This window comes from Drosophila subpulchrella, unplaced genomic scaffold, assembly GCF_014743375.2.
Source record: "Drosophila subpulchrella strain 33 F10 #4 breed RU33 unplaced genomic scaffold, RU_Dsub_v1.1 Primary Assembly Seq354, whole genome shotgun sequence".
NCBI lineage: Eukaryota > Metazoa > Arthropoda > Insecta > Diptera > Drosophilidae > Drosophila > Drosophila subpulchrella.
Window position 1 is genome coordinate 6,088,013 of NW_023665577.1, and position 19,631 is coordinate 6,107,643.

General features: G+C 36.2%; 1 non-coding gene across 1 annotated transcript; it reads right to left on the reverse strand.

The window, feature by feature from the left end:
- Window positions 1-7,011: 7,011 nt before the first annotated feature.
- Trnas-gcu lies at window positions 7,012-7,093 on the reverse strand. Its single transcript has one exon. It is a non-coding gene; the product is annotated as a tRNA-Ser (tRNA).
- Between the last annotated feature and the right edge of the window lie 12,538 nt (window positions 7,094-19,631).

Here is a 19,631-nt window from a genome sequence, read left to right on the forward strand (position 1 = left end):
CTTGTCCTACATTTTCGACTTCTTCTGTTTAATATGCATTTCTCTGCAGGGGTTTTCAGGATGCCATGGGCCGTGTCGTCTGTGCCAAATGACATTGGGCTGTGGCATCCGGGGCCAGTCAATAAATAAATTAGCATAGCAAATAAATTAAGAAAATGCAATTTTCAAGAACTGTTGCACAGACGGACGCGTTGAGCTCCTGCAACCCTAAAAATGTCCATTGAAATGCCAATTCAAGGACGGTCTTTAAATTTCGGTTCAGATTTCCTGCGACTAACGTTTTCCGCTTCTGGCTCATTGCATGCATAATTGGCTAGCAAACTCAATTACACTAATAACACTCGAAAGCCCCGCTCAAATCTAGTGTGTGTCCTTAAATATTTATGTCTATGGGTGAGCGCTTGACTGACGCCACCAGAAATTATCCTTCTAGCAACCAAAACCAAACCAATTCAACTCAATTCGACTGAAGAAAAAACGAAGATGGAGGCAAATAATTGAGCCATTGAAGGCGCTCCAATGGTCAGCAAAAGTTCCGACTGTAACAGATAGCGAAGTAGGAAAACTTGCTCCTTGCAAGGATATATTAAGTTTGGGCGGGGTACCGGGCTCATCCTTGAGGTGGAGAGGGTCCTTCCGAGTTCGAGTGGCGAAGGCGACCCATTGACGACCTTTATCGGGGTGTACATAAACCATAATCGCAATTGGCAAGTGGTCGCCACTCGAGGAAGCATCCTTTTGGCTATTGTCATGCTTCACAGGATGGACATACAGCCACCGATTTACTGGCATACACGCACAAACGTTGCAGTGAGAAAAAAAATGTATTTCACCTTAAATTTTAAATAATATAGATATAACTTTTTCAAAAGCGCTAAAATGTTTACTTTGGACTTTTTATATATATATCAAAAGATAACAACTGCTTGAAGAGTTTCTTGTAAAATGTATATTGTTGGAAATTACTACTAATATTATTATCCGTTTTATTTTTATCAATTTCAAGAAGAAGCTTTATGTTTAAAAAAAAATGTGAAGTTATGTAGATTTACTTCATCCAAAAAGTATTCGCCCTGCTTTTATAAATTTTGGGTTTATAAATTTGAAACTTATGAACTTCTCTTGATTTTGTTTTTAAATAAAGTAAATTTATTAAGTGAATAATAAATTTTCCAAATATTTTAAAATGTATAAAAATATGGGCAGTTTCTTTTTAAGTTTATTTGTAAGTAAGTTTACCAAATATGTTTATTCAACAAAAGTTTTAAAAAACCGTTATTAATTTTTAAAACTTTTTTAGAGGCGTAAACCCTTACTTTTCCTCTCCAATTTATTTTCCATTTTAGAACCTATTGGAGTTTTAACCTTACCATTTTTTCTGAGTGCACTTTCTGGCTCTGGGCATTGGCCAGTTTGGAACGCATCGAACGGAAGCCGCTGCTCATTCATTTAAAACTTGTCTGCAAGTTGCCAAGTTGCTCTCTTCCTCTGCCAATCCGCTGGAAGAAGGTGCAAGCCCTCGAGTTTGTCTGTCGCAAAGTTCCTCTTCCGCCCACTTTTCCCCAGCCCACTGCCTCCCGCCCCCCTGCCATAATGTATCCCTGACATTTTGCAACTTTTGCGTTTAACAATTTCGCTTCCTTCCGCTGGCTAAACGGCGCCAGGTTGTCGTGGAAATTTGTTTTAATCGTCATCTTTGCCATCTACGTAAGCGTTTTCCCAGCCCCCACAAACATTTTCCACCTCCCACCGCTTTAAGGGTTCGTTGACAGTAACTCCTTTCGGTTATCGATGGCCTGTTCAATATTTTATTAGTGTCGTTAGGCGAAACGACTCCAAACATCCTTTATACCTACCTTTCGACTGACTGAGTTGGCCTTTGCTTTTTCTTCGTTTCCTTGTAATATTTTTTTTGGTTTTTGGTTTTATCTCAATAAATTTTTATTTGGCAGTAGGTTAGTTTGCCGGCTTTGTTTCATTTCTAGTGTCTTTTAACATTTACATAGGTAACCTATATGGATTGCTGAGAAGGTACTTAACCTATAGGCAGACAATTGACCGCCAGAAGATTAATGTCATTTGGGATTGGGGAAAGAAGAACTTTCAATAAATCTGTGTAAGGTCATGGGAGAAATTCGTAATAAATATATTTTTGGTAAATAAAGCAATAGTAAATTATCGCAAGATTTGTTGCTTAGATAACCTTAAAAATATTCAGGATGTGAACCTGAATATTTTTAAGGTTATCTAAGTCGTAGATATTTTCAAAGTTTCTTATAAGCCATAAATAATTTGTAACTAAATTAATAATAATTAAATTCAAAATTAAAATTCCAATTCAAATTAATATAAAATGTATAATGATTTTGAATTCAGGGTCTTAAAGTCTATTTTTAAAAAGGACAAGAGCTATAATAGAGAGATATTCCTTAAAAGATTTAAGTAGCCTCTTGAAAAAGTATCTTAATAATAATGAAAATCATCCAATATGTTACACTGTTATTTAATGCATTTTTCACCCGCCACCTAGTCTCACCTTCCAAAAAACGAAAACTCAAGCGAAAACCACCAAAACGCAAGTATGCACAAAGTCCATCGAAAAAGTTGCGATAAGCTCGAAGAACTTTTGCAGACCGAGAGTGCATAAACATTCGCAGCACTTCTTATCAATAGGGATATAACAACATAACCCTTACATTCGAAGGGGAGTGCGTATTTTCGTAGACTTTATAACCGGCAAACACTAAAACTGTCTGCCATTGTGTCATGCATTTAACTCTAAACGTTATTATTGTCGCCTGACAGTCTCCGCCAATTTGGCATAATGTGTAATATTTCTTTTTTATAACCGAACTACGCATCCGCCTTCAGCCACCGCGCACTTAAGGTGTACCAAGTGGAAGCGAGAGAGGGTTACAAAAGTGGAGTGGGACGGGGAACTAAATGTACATCCATATATCCTGGGTGGGTGGTAAGGATAATAAAGGATAAATGGCACTGCATACTTCTCAGCGGAGCCCTGTTCCATTGTCCGACCAATTGAGTGCTGGACCCAGGAATACTTATTTAATAATTATTATAATATGATCTAAGTTACTTACATATCAGTATTTATAGTTTTAAACTGTGCTTGGTTTGTATTATTGCTTAATATAGATTTTATAGATTGAAAATAAATAAACAAAAATGGAATATTCAAAAATATTATTTATAATAAAATAAACGATTGATACAAATAAATAATTATTTTAAAAAAAATTGCTCTGTCTTTTAAACAAATATATAACATATAACATACTTCTAGCAACCATTTTTCCAGGGTATTTGGAGAGTGTGTAAATCAATGAACATATCCGGACTTCCGCCTAATATATAACATTATATATATAATTTCCATACAAATTATTCTTTATTTCTTCTTTACAACTTCGTAAAGGGTTGTTTTATTATTATTCCACTTCCATTTCGAGGAAAAAATGTTGAAAAACTTGTTCCTTCGTTCTACTCAATCAATTTTATGTGCTCACCATCTAAAAATGTTTGCCGAAATCAAAAGCGAAAAAAAGTGAAAGAAATCTTCAAAAGTTAATTTTTCGCCTGAATGTTACTAATTAGAAGTGCGGTAGCCAGACCTTTGTCGAAAATAGGGAAGAGGGGTGAGATGTGGTTACACTCGGAAAACAAATATCATTTAAAAAAAATGACAAAAAATTTGAACCAATAATCCTCTAATATTTTTCCTGTTTGGAAAAAAATAGATAGGTAAATAAAGGTTTGTAAAATTAAAATTTTTAAGCACATATATTTAAAGCTTGAAGATTACTATTCTTGGCATGATTTATAAAAAGATTACACCATTTTGATAATATAACTCCACCCAGAGTAACTGGTCTTGCCAAAATAAGTCCAGAAAATGTTAAACATTTTTATTTCTTCCAGTGCATTTCGAGAATCCAAAGGCAAGAAGGCGAAAACGAGCAGGCGAAAAAAATCCATCAAATGTCTATACATCATTTTAACAATCAATCAACTTGAGCACAGTTAATCCACACGAATCGTGTTACATGCGGCCAAGGGGCGGGGATGGGTGATTTGAGGGGGGGTTCGAGGCAGAGGGGTCAGCTCTACTCGAGCTGACTTGAGCCAAACTGGAAATCTTGTATATTAATCAGTCTATTAGACACGATTTGTTCCACTGTCCTCCACATGGCGGGGCGATTATTCAATCAGCTCTCCATCGACCCTCACGGTGGGTCGTCCATTTGACCCAAACGACCAGGAGGAGTCGAACCCCTTACCAACAGATTTTTCGGGAGCTCTTTGTTTGCTGCGTGGGTGAAAGCCGTGTACCTCATGTCTGGCCTTTTATATTGCCTTGGGGTTTGTGGTTTTGATGCCTTTTTGTGTTACGACCTTGAAAATGATGCACAGGTGAATTTTTATGCCTACCAGGTTGATTGAAATCGCAGCAAAGGCATTACATAACTTGTTTTTGAGTTTGAATGAATGAGATAGCATATTAAAAGTAAAAGTATTTACTCATTCATTTTTATTAGGTCATCATTTTGCATGTCTCTAAAATACTAGATTATTTATTATAAAACAATTACGTAATTTTATAATTTTTCGATACTCTTATTTATTAATTCATTAATTTTTTCTGTTCATTTTTTATTCGGTCATAATTTATTTATCGCTCTTAAATACTATATTATTAATTTGAAATTAGAGACTTATGTATTTTTAATATTTTTGTAATGGACTTATAAAAATGGGTGTGAATATAAAACACGTGGGTTTATTGTTAAGAAATCCATCAAACATATGAGTTTTTGAGCTTAATATCCTTGCTTTATGAAATCGTCAAATAACCATATGACAGTCAACAGAAGTCAAATGATTTTCCTATAAATGTCAACCCCTTGGTTGTTTGTGGCATTAAATTAACTGCCATTTGACCATAAACAATCGACACTAAACATAATCCAAGACTCATTATATTTCAATACGATTCTCATCATGGTAAAATAAGAAGTGTGGGTAGTTTTCCTTCAAAGTGTCCGAGTGTGGACAGCAGAGGCTGCCCATCTAACCGTACTGATCCATTTATGACAGCTTCCCCAATGAAAATTTTCGCTCATATCGTAAAGTTTGTGTGTGTGCTGCTTTTTTATGAACCCGCTGCAAAATGGCCAGCGATAGAAAAGGCATCAAATTTGATGGCGTCTATGGAAAAGTTGATGCGACTTGGCCTCCAGTGGGAGTGGAGATGGAATATTCGCCAAAATGTTTAAGTCCGGCAAGAAAGGGCTTTAAAGGCGAAGGGTTAGCGCTGCTTGGAACATAAAAATGAAAGACAAGCTCAATTGAACAGCATTTGCATATTGAAGTGACTTGAACAGAGTTGACGCAAGGCGACTTGAATCGCTCTGCACAAAAGATACATTGAAGATGGGTCGGGGAAAAAAGATAGTGGCTTAACATATCCCTGAACCCTTAACCTCATCTATGCACTGTATACAAATTGTAGTTATTCGTTGAAAATGTTACTAAAATCAACATCAAATCACATAACAGGCCGTGTGATTTTTGTTAATTTTTATTTATTACAGAAAAATAAAACCATGTCATTTTACTGCACAGAATTAAATAAAATTCAATATAAAACATAAAAATCTAAAAAGTACAGAAAAGAGGATAAAACGATACTTCTTTCGTATAAATGGATCTTAAAAGATTTTATTAACAGATCTTTTCTGAAATAACTGGTTCTCTGATTTTCATCTAAAGTTTAAGTTCTAAAGAAATACTGTTTGTATGTCATATTAAGGAATAATTGTAAATACATTTTTGTAACCCTCTTTTGATTGTAAAAAATTAATTTTAAGCCCCCAATAAATAAATGTTACTTATTAAAAATTTTTCTTTAAAATATATAGCTTTTATTGCAGTTCAATACATCCTCCTAGTACGAATTAGTAAAGAATACAATGGTATAGTCATAAAAAAATGTATAAATTTGTTATTTTTTCTCAGTGTCACAGTCGCAATATCCCAGTTGTGAGGAAATGCAGAACCCTCAAGGATAACGCTCCATGTATGACTTATGGCGCTTTCTGTAGCCACCCACAGCCCTTCGAGTGCAGCCAGGACAATTCAATTTCATCATTACCAACCCGCCTCCGCCTGCCACCCATTTTGCCACCCCCTCTATTACCAAAACCCCCCTACGCCCACCCCATCCCCATCCATGCAGCACGTCAGCTGTTTGATGGCGCCGCGTTGCGCACTCGCAAAGATTTATTTTTATCGCCTACCATTCCAATTCAATCCAATTCATTTCGCTTGGCTTTCCATCTCTCCCAGGATTCTCTTTTTTTAAGATTTTGATTTTTGGCCACAAGTGCGGAGGGGGGTAACAATTGTGGAAACATTTGGTTGCCATTCCTCCAGCCGCGCCACTTTCATCAGGACAAAGTGAAGATGCCTCGGCTGCTTTGGCTCTTGGCTTTATGGCCAATTGGGTTAAGCCATAGATATAGATGAGGACATAAGCGGGAATCATATATATGCCTAGCCGCACATCAGGCAGCCAAAATATATTGATATACGACCCCAGCCAAGTAACCAAAAGGTATAAAAAACTTAAAAGTGCCCAGAGACAAAAACTGCCAAAAGCCAATGGTTTCCATTTAAGACTTGAATTTGATTAAATGAATTCAAGAGATATTATTTTAAAAAATCTTTTGTTTAGGTATGTTCTATTAACAAAAAAATAATCAATAAGTGCATAACCAGTTATATTATTTATGTATCATTTTACAATTTGGTTAAGTTATTTGTATTTATAATTATGGTGAATAAAGAAAGACAAAGCGTTACTTAGTTTTCCATTAAAAGTTATTAATAATGTAAGAAAAACCAAATGCAAAATATTCCATTGCGTTTTTCACACATTTGTCATTAATATTCTAATTTTAAAAAAATCATGAGAGTGCAAAAAAATCCATTCGACGAGGATGGGATTCGAACCCACGCGTGCAGAGCACATTGGATTAGCAGTCCAACGCCTTAACCTCTCGGCCACCTCGTCACTTTCTTTTCGACGAAATTCTAGACCTTTTTGTACGCTTACCCCGTTTAAGCACTTTCTTTGCTGTGCTCTACCAACTATCTATCTATCTGTATCTGAAGAAGTGAGTGAATGTGCGAATAAGAGTTGATTATGAGCGGAAATTTTCTTATCTAATTTTAGAACTGGGACAGAGTCGCAGCCTTCGCTCGGATGATAACTGGTTTTAGCTCGAATCTGGAGTGAGTGTCTTACTCCAGCTGCGTTTGCTCAGGCCTTATATAGTTTATGGTTAGATAATGAATAAATTAGGTGCCAACAATGGTCGGTAAAGATTCAGAACGAAAGGCCTAATAGAACCTTAGAAAATTGAAGAAATTATGACAATTGATCTGCTTAATTATTTAATATTTGACGGCTTATAGACAGATTTTTAAAAAATGTGAATGAATACCGAAATAAATTATAAAATAATTTTAAAATTGCATAGTTCCTATAACATTTATCTACCCAAAAGCCTATTAATTTATATTTGTAGTTTAAGATTTGAGATTTAAGCCTCACTCACAGAGAAACTTGAAATTAATTATTTTTATTATTATTACGTTTCATTAGCGAAAACCAACTCATTATTGGACAACTTATACGTTCTTTAAAGACAATATTACTCTTGCATATGGCCTAAAACCAAACCTCTTCCTTAAAAAGGTTCCTTGAACCGCTGCCAAAAGGCAACCACAATTCCGACTCATCAGAGGAATCAATTTAAATTAATTTTTACGAGCGGTAAACTCGAAAGTTTCCACTTCCCCAGTATCTCCCTCTGCATGACCGAAACTTTGTAAAATCGTATTAAGTCATAAAAGATATTGCGTGAAGAGCGGGACCAGAAAGGACCAAAAGGAAGGATAAAAGAAATTGACTTTGACGCATTTACGATGGAGGGAGGCGCGTGTATAGTTTTACGATCATTGCCTGGGGGTCTTTTCCGCCCCACCCCCTCCGACTATCGGGTTAAGCGAGCATAAAATCTTCGAAAGGCGTCGGCGGCAGCGACTTAAATGGTTTTACGACCCCAAAAACAAGGGGGTACGGGTTCGGGCATGACCATAAAAGTCAGCATAAGCGCCAAAAAGAGTTTTGATGGATGTCGTGTGAAGGCGTTGTCAGATTTATGGATACGTATCGGGATCTGCAAGTACGGGGGCACTGCCAGTTGCTAATTGAGCATAAATCAGTGATGCTAAAAATGTTCGTTACTGGGAATTTATTGCCTTCAGATACTTTGCGCACTCTGAAATTCTTTCGCGCTCCATCCTCTTTCGGATTTGCAAAACTTTCCTAATACAAATTGCATCGACACTGAAGCGGAAATTGCACAGAAAAGAGAAAAACAGAAGGGAATGATAGAGTCAAGGATTACCACTTGAAAATACCTGTTACTTAGGATTTTAAATTTTTGTTTCAATATTTTGAGGTATTGGAAAAAATATTTCTTGAAATATTTTGGAGAGTTTTATGGGTCTCTGACTAAAAACTTTTTTGGTCATATAAAAATGTTATATCCCAAAATTACTATCTTTCGGACTTTCAGACCCCGAGATCCAGTCAATAAAAATATTACTTTTTTGTTCAGATGGATAGATTTCCGTTTCCAATTACTATCTATCTGACTTTGATATTCCAAGATTCAGTCTATATACAATTTAATTTTTTGTTCAGATGGATAGATTACCAACTCCCGAAACACATATTACCCCAAAACCCATCGACACGGTACTAAAACTAGCCAAAGGCCGACGACAAAGTGGTCAACATGCCACAAACTTTTTTGTTAGTTATCCCTTTGCCAATCGCGGGTGGCAAAGTTCCATGCTCTGCAGAATTCTTTTCCAACATTTTTAAACAATTTAGCGCAAGAATTAAAAATCGCCAACGCCGCGCAACGTGGAAAACTTTTCATCGCAACGCAGCACAAAAAACTAAAAAAAAAAGGAACTCGTCGAAGAGCGAAAACTTTTGTACGCAAAGTTTGTCGGGTTATAAATTATACTCTCGAGGGGAAAATCCTAGGGAAATGGGGGCCGCACAGCACCTTTGGCATACTGCTGGGGACCGTTTTTTTTAAGCCGATTTTCATCTTTCGTTTTCGGGTTTTTCCTTTTGCCATTGGCAGCACCGTAGACTTTTGGCGCCAACGGGTTTGACTTGTACAAATTGCTGTGTCGACCGGCAAATGTACACACACACTCACCGACGCACCCGCACGCACAGGAAAAAGGGGAAAATCAGGGTTCTTGTCGTCGTCCTGGCAAAGTCTCCTTTTTGGAATACCCTTCTTAAATAGGGTATAAATGTCTTTAAGAGTTATAACATCTAAGGCCTTAGAAATGTGACTTATCATATTTATCAATAGCCTCATTTATGCATTTTGAAATGTATTAAGAGCTGGAGTATTAAAAAATATATTTTTTTTTTGTTTTTATGGATTTAGAACTCTTATAACTCACATTTAGACCTTTTAAGTTACAACATCTGATCCGGTTACCCATTAAAATAAGTATACATTTTATATATTTTTCGTCTTACTTATTTTAGGAAAATTAAAAAAAAAGGCATTATACAAAAATTAAGTTTCGTAAAAGTACAGTTTTAAGTAATATGTTAATCATTTTAATTAATCATCGTTTTTTTTACTGAAAAACGAATCCTACTAAGAATGGTATCGTTCTACATTTTATCTTAAACAGTACTTTTCGTCATATTAAAAAACCAAAAAATTACTGCATACATCGTGTTAATCATTATTTTATTTCTTAAATGGCATGTGAGGAATACAATTTTTACTTAAAATCTCTTAGTTGCACATAACTTTAATCATAAAGCTTCTTACTCAGCAAGTGAAATTCATTATTTTTCATTTCTCACTATGTTAAAAGAGTACTCAAAAGTCGATGGGATACGAGACAGTCAGTGATCCCTTGTCCGTTTTATACCTTTTGGCCTGGCCTTTGGCACTAATGGATTATCTAAGCCTTTTAGTGGCTATTGGTTGGCTTGGCAATTGTTCCAGGGCTTTAGGTCGTTGGAGCCAGACTTCTAAGGGGGATGGGAAAAGGGCCGCGAAAATGGTGAAGGAAATATCCATCGACAGCTGTGTTGGCCAAATCTTGGCAAAGGGCAATCGCATTTGAATAGTTGGAATACCCCATCTCCATTCCCCTACCTCTTCCACCGAGTCTCTTTGGGTCATCATTTCATATGTAAATGCTTTACATTTTAATCGCTTCATTATACCGGGAAAGGTTCCACGATATGTCCATAAATTATGTTTATGGAATGAATAGTTTCAATTTATGGATCAACTAATCAATATTAATGTCTTCCTGAATGCCTTAAATCTGCGGGTCCAAGCTAAGCAGATTATCGTGTACAAGGGTTCTGACTACAGAGTATGACCTAATCAAAGTTTTTTGAAAAACGGATAGGCTTACTTTTTTGTGAACAAAATTGGTTGCCTAGTTTTATTTATTATACAAAGTAACCAAGAGGGAGTAATAAAAAATGGAATCTATTGACTATTTTAGAACGCTTTATAAAATTTATTTTAGATATTCCTTTATGACAAGACATGTTGAAGTTTTATGGTTTATTTAGAATTCAGTATTCAGATAAGAAATAAAATTTAAATACTAACCTCTATCTATAGTAAGCAATAAAAAAGACTTAATCTCTGAAAGAAATTCCTTTCGCTTGTCTCATTCAAAGTTTCTTTCCAGATACGGGGGGAATTCAAGAATGCCCGCCCGTGGATATCGCAAAGTTGTTGCAGTGCATTCAACTTCATTCATGACATGATTTATGCACTTCCAATCCAATCAAGAAGTGCCCCAGACTCGTACTTTTGCATGCACTTATAAGTATAGTACTGGACTTACCTCAGCCAGCGAGAGATCATTCATTTCAGGGCAACGCCAGACGGTTGCGATATCAGTGGAGCGCCAGACACAAACCGGCACATATACGTATATGTATAGGCGATATGACCAGAACTTGCATCTATAATTGGAACAAAGGAGCTCGGCTGGGTTAAGCCGAGCTGAGACGAGAACTCGAGCTGATCAGAACCAAGAAACAATTCATATTTCCGCATGCCCCTGCACTAAGTTTCAATTGCGGTTGCAATTGCAATGCAATTTCATTGCCCGGCAACAAGCAAATGGGCAGAAAACCTACACAAACACTGCCATAATCGTGTCCACAAATATAGAAGCGCAATCAGCAAGGCCGAGTTGCTCAAGCAATTTCCATGCCACCCACTTCCCCACTCAAACTTTTCGCCCACACATCACAAACTTTCGTGCTCCACCTTCTTTTTTCCCCCCTACATATAGTATATACGTATAGCTTTCTCTATCTGTGTGCAAGTGATGATAATGCAAATGAACGAAACAAGGAATTTTCCAATGGCAGCCAATTCAATGGAGGCTGGTTCAATAAAGCCATCAAAAGTGCATACAACTGTTTGTACAGTGGATGCTAGGGAGAAAGTTTATTAAAGGGTTTCCGAATAATTTCAGAACTTATATAAATTTATTGTATAATCATATCTTAAAACAAACAAAAACCATTCTTAGGATCAATGTAATACAAATACTACATGTATAGATTATACATTCTTAAATCCACTGTTTATTTTCTGAAACTAACCAGAACATAAGTTTATTCAACTCCATTTTTACAATCATTTTAAACAACACCAAGTAGTCAAAAAGAACTTGAAAGTATTAACTATGTTATCACCCAACTTAGGCAGTTTCCACTGTCTGGCCAATAAGTTGATAACAGTGATAAGGAAGCCAAGCAAATCTTATCTGAATGTGCATATGTATACATGACATGCCTTGGGAATAAAAGCCTGGCACGACCACCCTCTTAACTTCTGGGTCATGTCACAGCTTCTGATGACGTCGATTGTCTGCCCCCTTATTACTTTCATGACTCGAATTTTGCGAGGGGAAGCACAGGAAAATATTACCAAAATGCTTTAACCTAATTGGGAAGTTCACCAAGCTGAAGACCTCATTCTATTAAAGATATTAACAGATATACTTTTATTTTATTATTATTACTACGTTACATTTTAATATATCTCAACCTAACTTAACTCTTAAGAAGTACTTTTTTGACTAAAATATAATATTTCTAGGGAACATCAAAAATGCCCTATATCTATATTACTTCCACTGAACCTATCTTCTTTGACATGCCTTCTCCCTTTGTTATACCAATTACACAATACCAATCATCACAAACAAATAGTACATTCAGTGTGACATTTACCCCTCATTTTAGGGGAAAATGCTTTTGGGGGAAGACACAGACCGCAGAACAAAGTGTTTAATTAACAGGTTTTATAATGACCCAAATGGGTCAACTGTTCGCACACAGTTGAGCATAATTTTCTTAATGGATGCATGGAATGGACAATGATGATAATGCTAAGGATATGGTTGGTAATGTTGTGGTTTCGGTTTCGAGGGGTCCAGCAACTTGTTGATATGGCAGCGCCCCGATGGATATCATTGTGTTATGTAATACGGTTGAACTACCCTTATTGTCTAGGGTTATAAAGTAATTAAGGGTCAGCCTTAAAGAATAAATATATATAGTATAAACATTTTTGTACTTATTAAATGCTTTTATACATAAGCCACCGTAATTGATCCACCTATATTTGTCAGTAAGTACAAATGTGTACGTATATATTTCGGTTGTGTTACCCTGCTATTGTCTGGACTTATAAATTAATTAAGAGTCAGCCTCAAAGAATAAATATATATAGTAATTATATATTTTGTACTTATATAATACTTTTTGACATGAGCCACCCTAGTACCTTCACCCATATTTGTCAGTAAGTACAGATGTGTACTGTAATTAAAGACCACAACCATGCGAAACTGAAAGAACGCCAAAGGAAGTGTCAGATGAGCTCAGGCTTAACTGGTGACCCCGATTACAATGGGCCTACAAATAAAAAGCGTTTGTGCGTGGGTATGTAAGTACCTTTTTTATTATGTACACGTGTAATATATGCGTACAATATGGTAATGGACCATTACCGTTTGTCACCCACTTACGCCCCCCACCCCATCGCCCATGGGTATTTGGATATGTACCACCAAGGACGCGGATCCTAACAACCACCAAACAAAAAGCCCGACGGTAAATAAATCTAGGGAGCAGATGAAAAGCCCGACGGAGGACGAAGGTTTCTGTGGGCGAGAGAGACGGAGAGGGGGTTTCGGTTTCCGGTGTTTCGAAGGGGGCTTCCAGAAGATATGCGTGGAATGGGTTCGGAACTAGGTTCCCATCCAACCAGGAGGCTCGTCCTGGGATCCCCAGCCAGTCGGCAATTAAGCGACCAACTAACCCAACTGGCTGACGACCTATTGGAACAGAGCACATCCTGCGCAGAATCCGAAAGTGCTGTTATCCAACGGCCACACCCACTGCTTTTCCTTTTCGGTGGGCGGTGAGCATTTTCACATTAACCAGAAGCGTTAACGTTGCATCGGAAAATCGAATTCCTTTTCTTCTCCGGGGGAAAATAAGTGTGTCAGAGGAAAAGCGTTTTTCCATTACCCGCCGAAGACGAGTGCTATCTCTTTCCATTTCAGAGGGAGTAAGCGGGATGGCAAGTGTTTGAACCGGGGGTTGAGTCAGCAAACCCAAAAGAAAAGTCAAGAAAAGCCGAAGTTTGAAAAGTTTGTCGTTTAACATAAGACGAAGGACGAAAGGACTTGTGGTGAGAGAAAGTTTGTTCACGAAGGGAAGAGAGTTATTGTATTGGTGTGCGTGAGAGACTCAGAGAGAGTTTGTGGATAGTAAGTCCTGCTAAGTGTGAATCCAACAAGTGGCCAAGGATAAAGAGACCTTTGATTGAGTGCATGGGGTGGACTAACAAGTGGATTGTATCGAGGATCGGCAAAAAGTTGAGGGTTAATAAATCAGGGTCACAGGGTAAATATCAAAAGAAGGTTGGTATAGATTTACATATTAAGACACTGGTCAGTAAAATTATTCAAAAAAAAATATAAACTAATAAAAACTGTATTTAGGTTTAGTATTTAGGTAAACAAAAACTTTGAGATTTCTCAAAATTTATTTTATTATGTTTGAATAAAATTAAATTTATAAAACAGTAAATATGCATTTATTTTGGAGGTTATTAAGTTAGGGACTACAGGATTAATACCAAATGAAGGTTGGTATAGATTTTAATATTATGAACACAGGTCACTAAAATTCTTCGAAAATATATATAAATAAATAAAAAACTTTATAAATTTATTGTTTATTTTAAACTAAAATTTTAAGATTTTTAATTATAGTTGAATAACATTCAATTGACTAACTTAAAAAAAAAATACATGCAGTATTTCACTTTTACGGAAATAAAAAAAAATTATCTTTTTTGTGACATATCCACTAAAAATAAAAAACCTAGCACCTGTCACAATATTCAAATATTAAACTAAGACTAATCAAACTTTGGTATTGTTTATAATGACTATTTAGTTTTCCCTATACCATTTAGTTGATGTTTACTAGAATTGAAAAGCTTGATCTGTGTATGTTTTATCTTTCGTTGTTGGCCATTATTTACTGAGCCATAGAGTGAAGCCAGAAGTTATATCATTTTAGCCCAACAAACTGAGAGGCAAAAATGTTTCTCTTTTTATAACCGCCCCCTCTTCACTCTTTTTTAAGGCAGGTGAGTCTGCTCTTCGTTATACTCTTAATTTTACAAAACTCAACAAAAAAAGAACGCCCCACCAAAAGCTCAAACTTTTATATCATTTTCTTCTTTTAGCCACGCGGTCGTATGTTCTTTTTGCCTAAAGTTTTTTCTGTTCTCTTTTTAACTATAATCTTTTATTATAGTTTTTGTTTTTTGTTTGTTTCTACTTTTATATTTATTGTAAGAATTTGTTAACGACGCAATAGCCACCACGTTTTTCGCTGATTGTGTGTGTGAATGGGGCAATGTGTGTGGGTGAGAATGTGTGTGTGTGTGTTTTGGGGCGGGGGGCATTCTACCCATGTATTGGTGGCACTTTATAGCCCACATTAGGTAAGGTTAGGTTTTTAATTCTGTTTTCGTTTTTCTACTTCTGCCACAAAAATTTGTTCTGGTTCCGCTTTCGTCTGTGAATTTTGTAGATTTTCTGTTTTCGCTCCATTGGATCGTTATTCTCTGGCAATTCTTCAAAATCCCTCGTATGATTCTTCCCGCGCTTCCAAGCCCGCCCATCTCCCCCCAAATCTTCACCCGGTTTTGTTTACATAAACCCTGCGAGTTTTTTTTATTTTTTTATTTTGCTGGCATTTGTTTCCGCTTTTCTATGGCTCTGCTTTCCCGCCTCTTTCTAACTGGTTTTGCCCCTGCCGACGCTTTCAAATATTTTCGCGCACCATGTGGTTTTCCTCAATTCTTCTCGTTGTTACACTGTTAAACGTGCCACGGGGAAAATTAGAAAAAATTAATGAAAATTAAAATGGGTTCAATAAGTGTTTGAACGACCAAATTTGCATACTACAAGTTCGGAGTTTCTTATCTGAAATTCCTCCATAAAATATTTTTAAATATATGTATTCTGACCCCAGCTTTGTGATATTTTGTAATAATAGACCATGAGGCAAATGGAAAAACCCTTTTAAAGAAGTCAAATAAAATATATTATCAAAATTGATTCTTTATATATAAATTAATTTGTATTGCAGTATATTACATTTTTAAACAGTAAAAGATATCCATTAAAAATGTTTATCTTTCGACATAGTGAATTTAAGATTCCAGTTTTGGAAGCTTCAAAGACTGATCTCATTTTCGCTCAGTGAACTTGCTCTTTTTGCGGTCATCCCTGGTATATTTATGCTCCCCACTCTGTATATGTTTCGTTGGCGTTTGTGCTTTTTGCCTATTTATTCCGCTCTACGCCTTGTCTATGTGATTCGCTACGTTCCGTTTCGTTCCGTTCTTCTGAACTTGAGAGACCACGTGGTGTGGATCGCATTGTATCTCTCAGATATTGTATCTCGTATCTGGTATCTGGCTTTAGGAAGTGCTCCATCGCATTTACATGTGCGCCGCTCTCTCGTGCGCTCACCAGCATATTTGCATATTTACATACGGCACCGCCCCAACCCGCCCCCTTTCTTTGCGCCACCGCCACCGCCACAGTAAAAAAAAATTTACAATTTATGATGATCAATCTGATTTTACATATAATTTTTGGATAGACTTAGAAACTACTTAGGAGCTACTAGAATTTTTTAAAATTTCTGAAAAAAAAATATATACAAATTTTGTTTTATAACATAAATAAACCATCATTTTCTTACAAAAGATAGATGCTTTATGCCATTTTAGATCTTTTTAATCTCTATAAAAAATATGTCGAAATGAAATATCGAATTTTTTCCCGTGCACTTGATTCAGTTCCGTCAATCTAAGTCGCACTTCTATCAGGAATTCTCTAAACAGATCGCTAAAAAGATCTGAGAGGAGGGCTGTGCGCAGGTATGGGTGTGTATCTGTGTTGCGTCAGTTCTCCCTCCTCGAAAGTCGTGCGCTTTTGCGGCTGCATCAATTACGTCGTTAAATTAATCAGTTTGCCTTAATCTCAATAAATTAGAGATAACGCTTAAGCGATATTTTTGCATTTTAAATGCCACACGCTACTGGGGGGAAGTCGAACCGGTACAGTTATTGGAAATGGGTCCAGTACTACGACACCCAGAGAGCCTGAGCCTTCACATGGCTGTCCAAAGTGTTTCTTGAAATTAGGGGCGCCACTGAAGGGGGTTTGTATTTCTATCCCAAAAACTATATATTTTTAAATCTTTAAAATGTGAACTACTTTTTCTAACAATCCGATGGTTCCAATGATACTTAATAGTGTGTCCTTATTATTTCAATATACTTAAAGAAATGTTTTCTTATATAATCAACTGGTATATTCTTTAAGTAATTTTTAAAAATATTTTTAGAGAGATACGAAAATTTTACGAAAATAAGGGAGGTGATTTCACCCCTATTGTATTCACATCCTAGCTACGCCTCTGCTGGAGAATTCCATGTGGCCACATTAGGGGGCTCGCTTTTGACAAACACATGCTCATATAAGCATAATTCCGCCTGCCAGTGTGTTGGTGGAGAGTCTCTTTTTTAAAGTCTTGATAGCGCCCATCAACATCAACATGCGACTTCGACAGCGACACCAACGTCACGAAATCTTGTTTCAACCGAAGGCAGTAGCACACAAATACCGTTTTGGTCTCAGTTGATCAAACGATTATTAGGAAGTTTCCAGTATTAAGTCACCATTTCGAAATGCTTTGATAGAAGGTGATACGATATGGTGATAAAGGGGTTGGCCAAAAAAGTAAGAACATGACTTGACACAGTCTTTAATCTATTTCAAGTAATTACACTACATTTCAAAGAACAATAATAACAAAACCCTATTTTCTCTTGATCTGATAATATTGATTTTGAACTCTTGTCATTATTATGGCATAGCTTTGATTTGTATCTTGTAGAATTGTTTAATTATTAATAGTGCTTTGAGAAATCATTCAACTGATTCATTTTTTATAGGGTCCAATTAAGTGAGCCACTGGTGTGAATATTCATAATATTCATTCTATAATAGCAGATGGTCACTATTATTAACATACACAACAAGATATATTATATATAGGCCCTATTTTTTGATTTTCTAGTTCGGGTTCTCTACACCCCAAACCATTTCCAAATTAACTAGGAATCTCCATTTCTACCATCGATGCAAACAAGTTAGGAAAACAACCGTGTTTCGTACTCCCTCGCACCATCTCACTCTTGCAGGGCTCTCTACAAATTCTTAAGTTAACAAATTGTTAGTAACAGTATTCAAATTTCCAAACGAAACACACACACATTACCAAAGTCTGGCTGGTAAACAAACATCGGGCGAGTCAACTGGAGCCCAAGTTTGAGACCAGCCACCGCTATAATATAACACCCCCGCTATAACCCCTTCGATCCACACGGCATACCAACACAGTAGATACATTAAAACAGAAATTATAATTTTTTGAAGGCCAAGCGTGAGTAGAGCCACTCGGATCGGATTGACTCGATTTGGATCGCTTGATTTTACTTCGGATCGGTTTAGCTTCCATCGTCTAGTGTTGATGCCTGAGAAGAGGGTGGCATTTATGAATTTGTCACACGTTTTAACAAGTATTATTTTAAAATTTGAGTATATAATTAAATATTAAAACAGTTGAAGTTCTAAATCATTAAATTGAAAAGTACATCAGGGCGAATACGAGATTTTAACAGCCTTACACAAGAGTAATATTCAAAATAGGCTTTACTTATTTCTAAGTTTACTAACTATTTCCTCAAATCTAATCAAATTATTATGCTTAAATATTCCCCTATTTTACTTTATTAGGGTAAGTGCTGTATTTGAAATAAGTAGATAATCCAATTTTAATTCTTGAAGTTTAAATGAAACGCCTTTAATAAATAAAACCTTTAAAATCGTACTTAAGGAGTGGTTCTCAAAAATGGACAACATTTTCTTGTTTTACGCAGTTTTGTAAGGTTTAAGAAATTTTTAGATCAGAGATACTCAAGTATCCGAATATCAGTGAAGGCTTTGTTCTTGAAATTTAAATGAAACACCTTTAATAAAGGATCCATAAAAATAGTACTTAAAGCGTGGTTCTCAAAAATGGACCACTTTCTCTTGCTTTAAAAAGTTTTTAAGGTTTTTTTGGCTTTTTGAGATTGTTAAAACTAAAGTATCCGAAAATCAGCGAGGGAGTTATTTAGGAACCTCCTTCATTTTTGTCACTCTCGCGCCCAAAAGCTTCGGTCGAGATTTGGCGCGCAGTTTGAAACCTGAGTTAGTGCCTTGCGTGTCCAGTTTGTCGATTTTGGATGTGATTACGAGACGGCGACGACAGTTTACCATTTACCATTCGCCACGCGCCAACGCAAATGAAACGCTTTTATTCCAATCTTTTTTTTTTGGTACTCGCAATTTTGGTCAAGTATTGACTGGCCATAGTTGAAACGTTTGTGTAATTTAGATGGAATTTTTGAGGAGTGGGCGGCCTATTGAGACACTGATCGAGTGGTTCTAATAGGCTTTTATCTGATCACTCCAATGAATAAGCAAGTGGTGAGCATTACAATTAATTTGCAAGACCAGTTAACACATCATTTACATGACTTTTATATTGGGAGGTGATTTATAAACAAGTCCCAGATGGAACTTACCTATACCAACGAGTGACTTATCAAACTTAAGCCATCTTCATAGCATTGTAAAATATAACTATTCCCTGTCTTATCTTCTTGTTATTCTCGCATTCCAAAATCCCTCTGTATACAAACAGAATTTTTATTGTTTCTCGAGATTTTGTAGACAATTAGACTTTGTGGCTTATAAAATAAAGTTTAATTCTAAAAGCGTCGACAAATAAAAGTAGT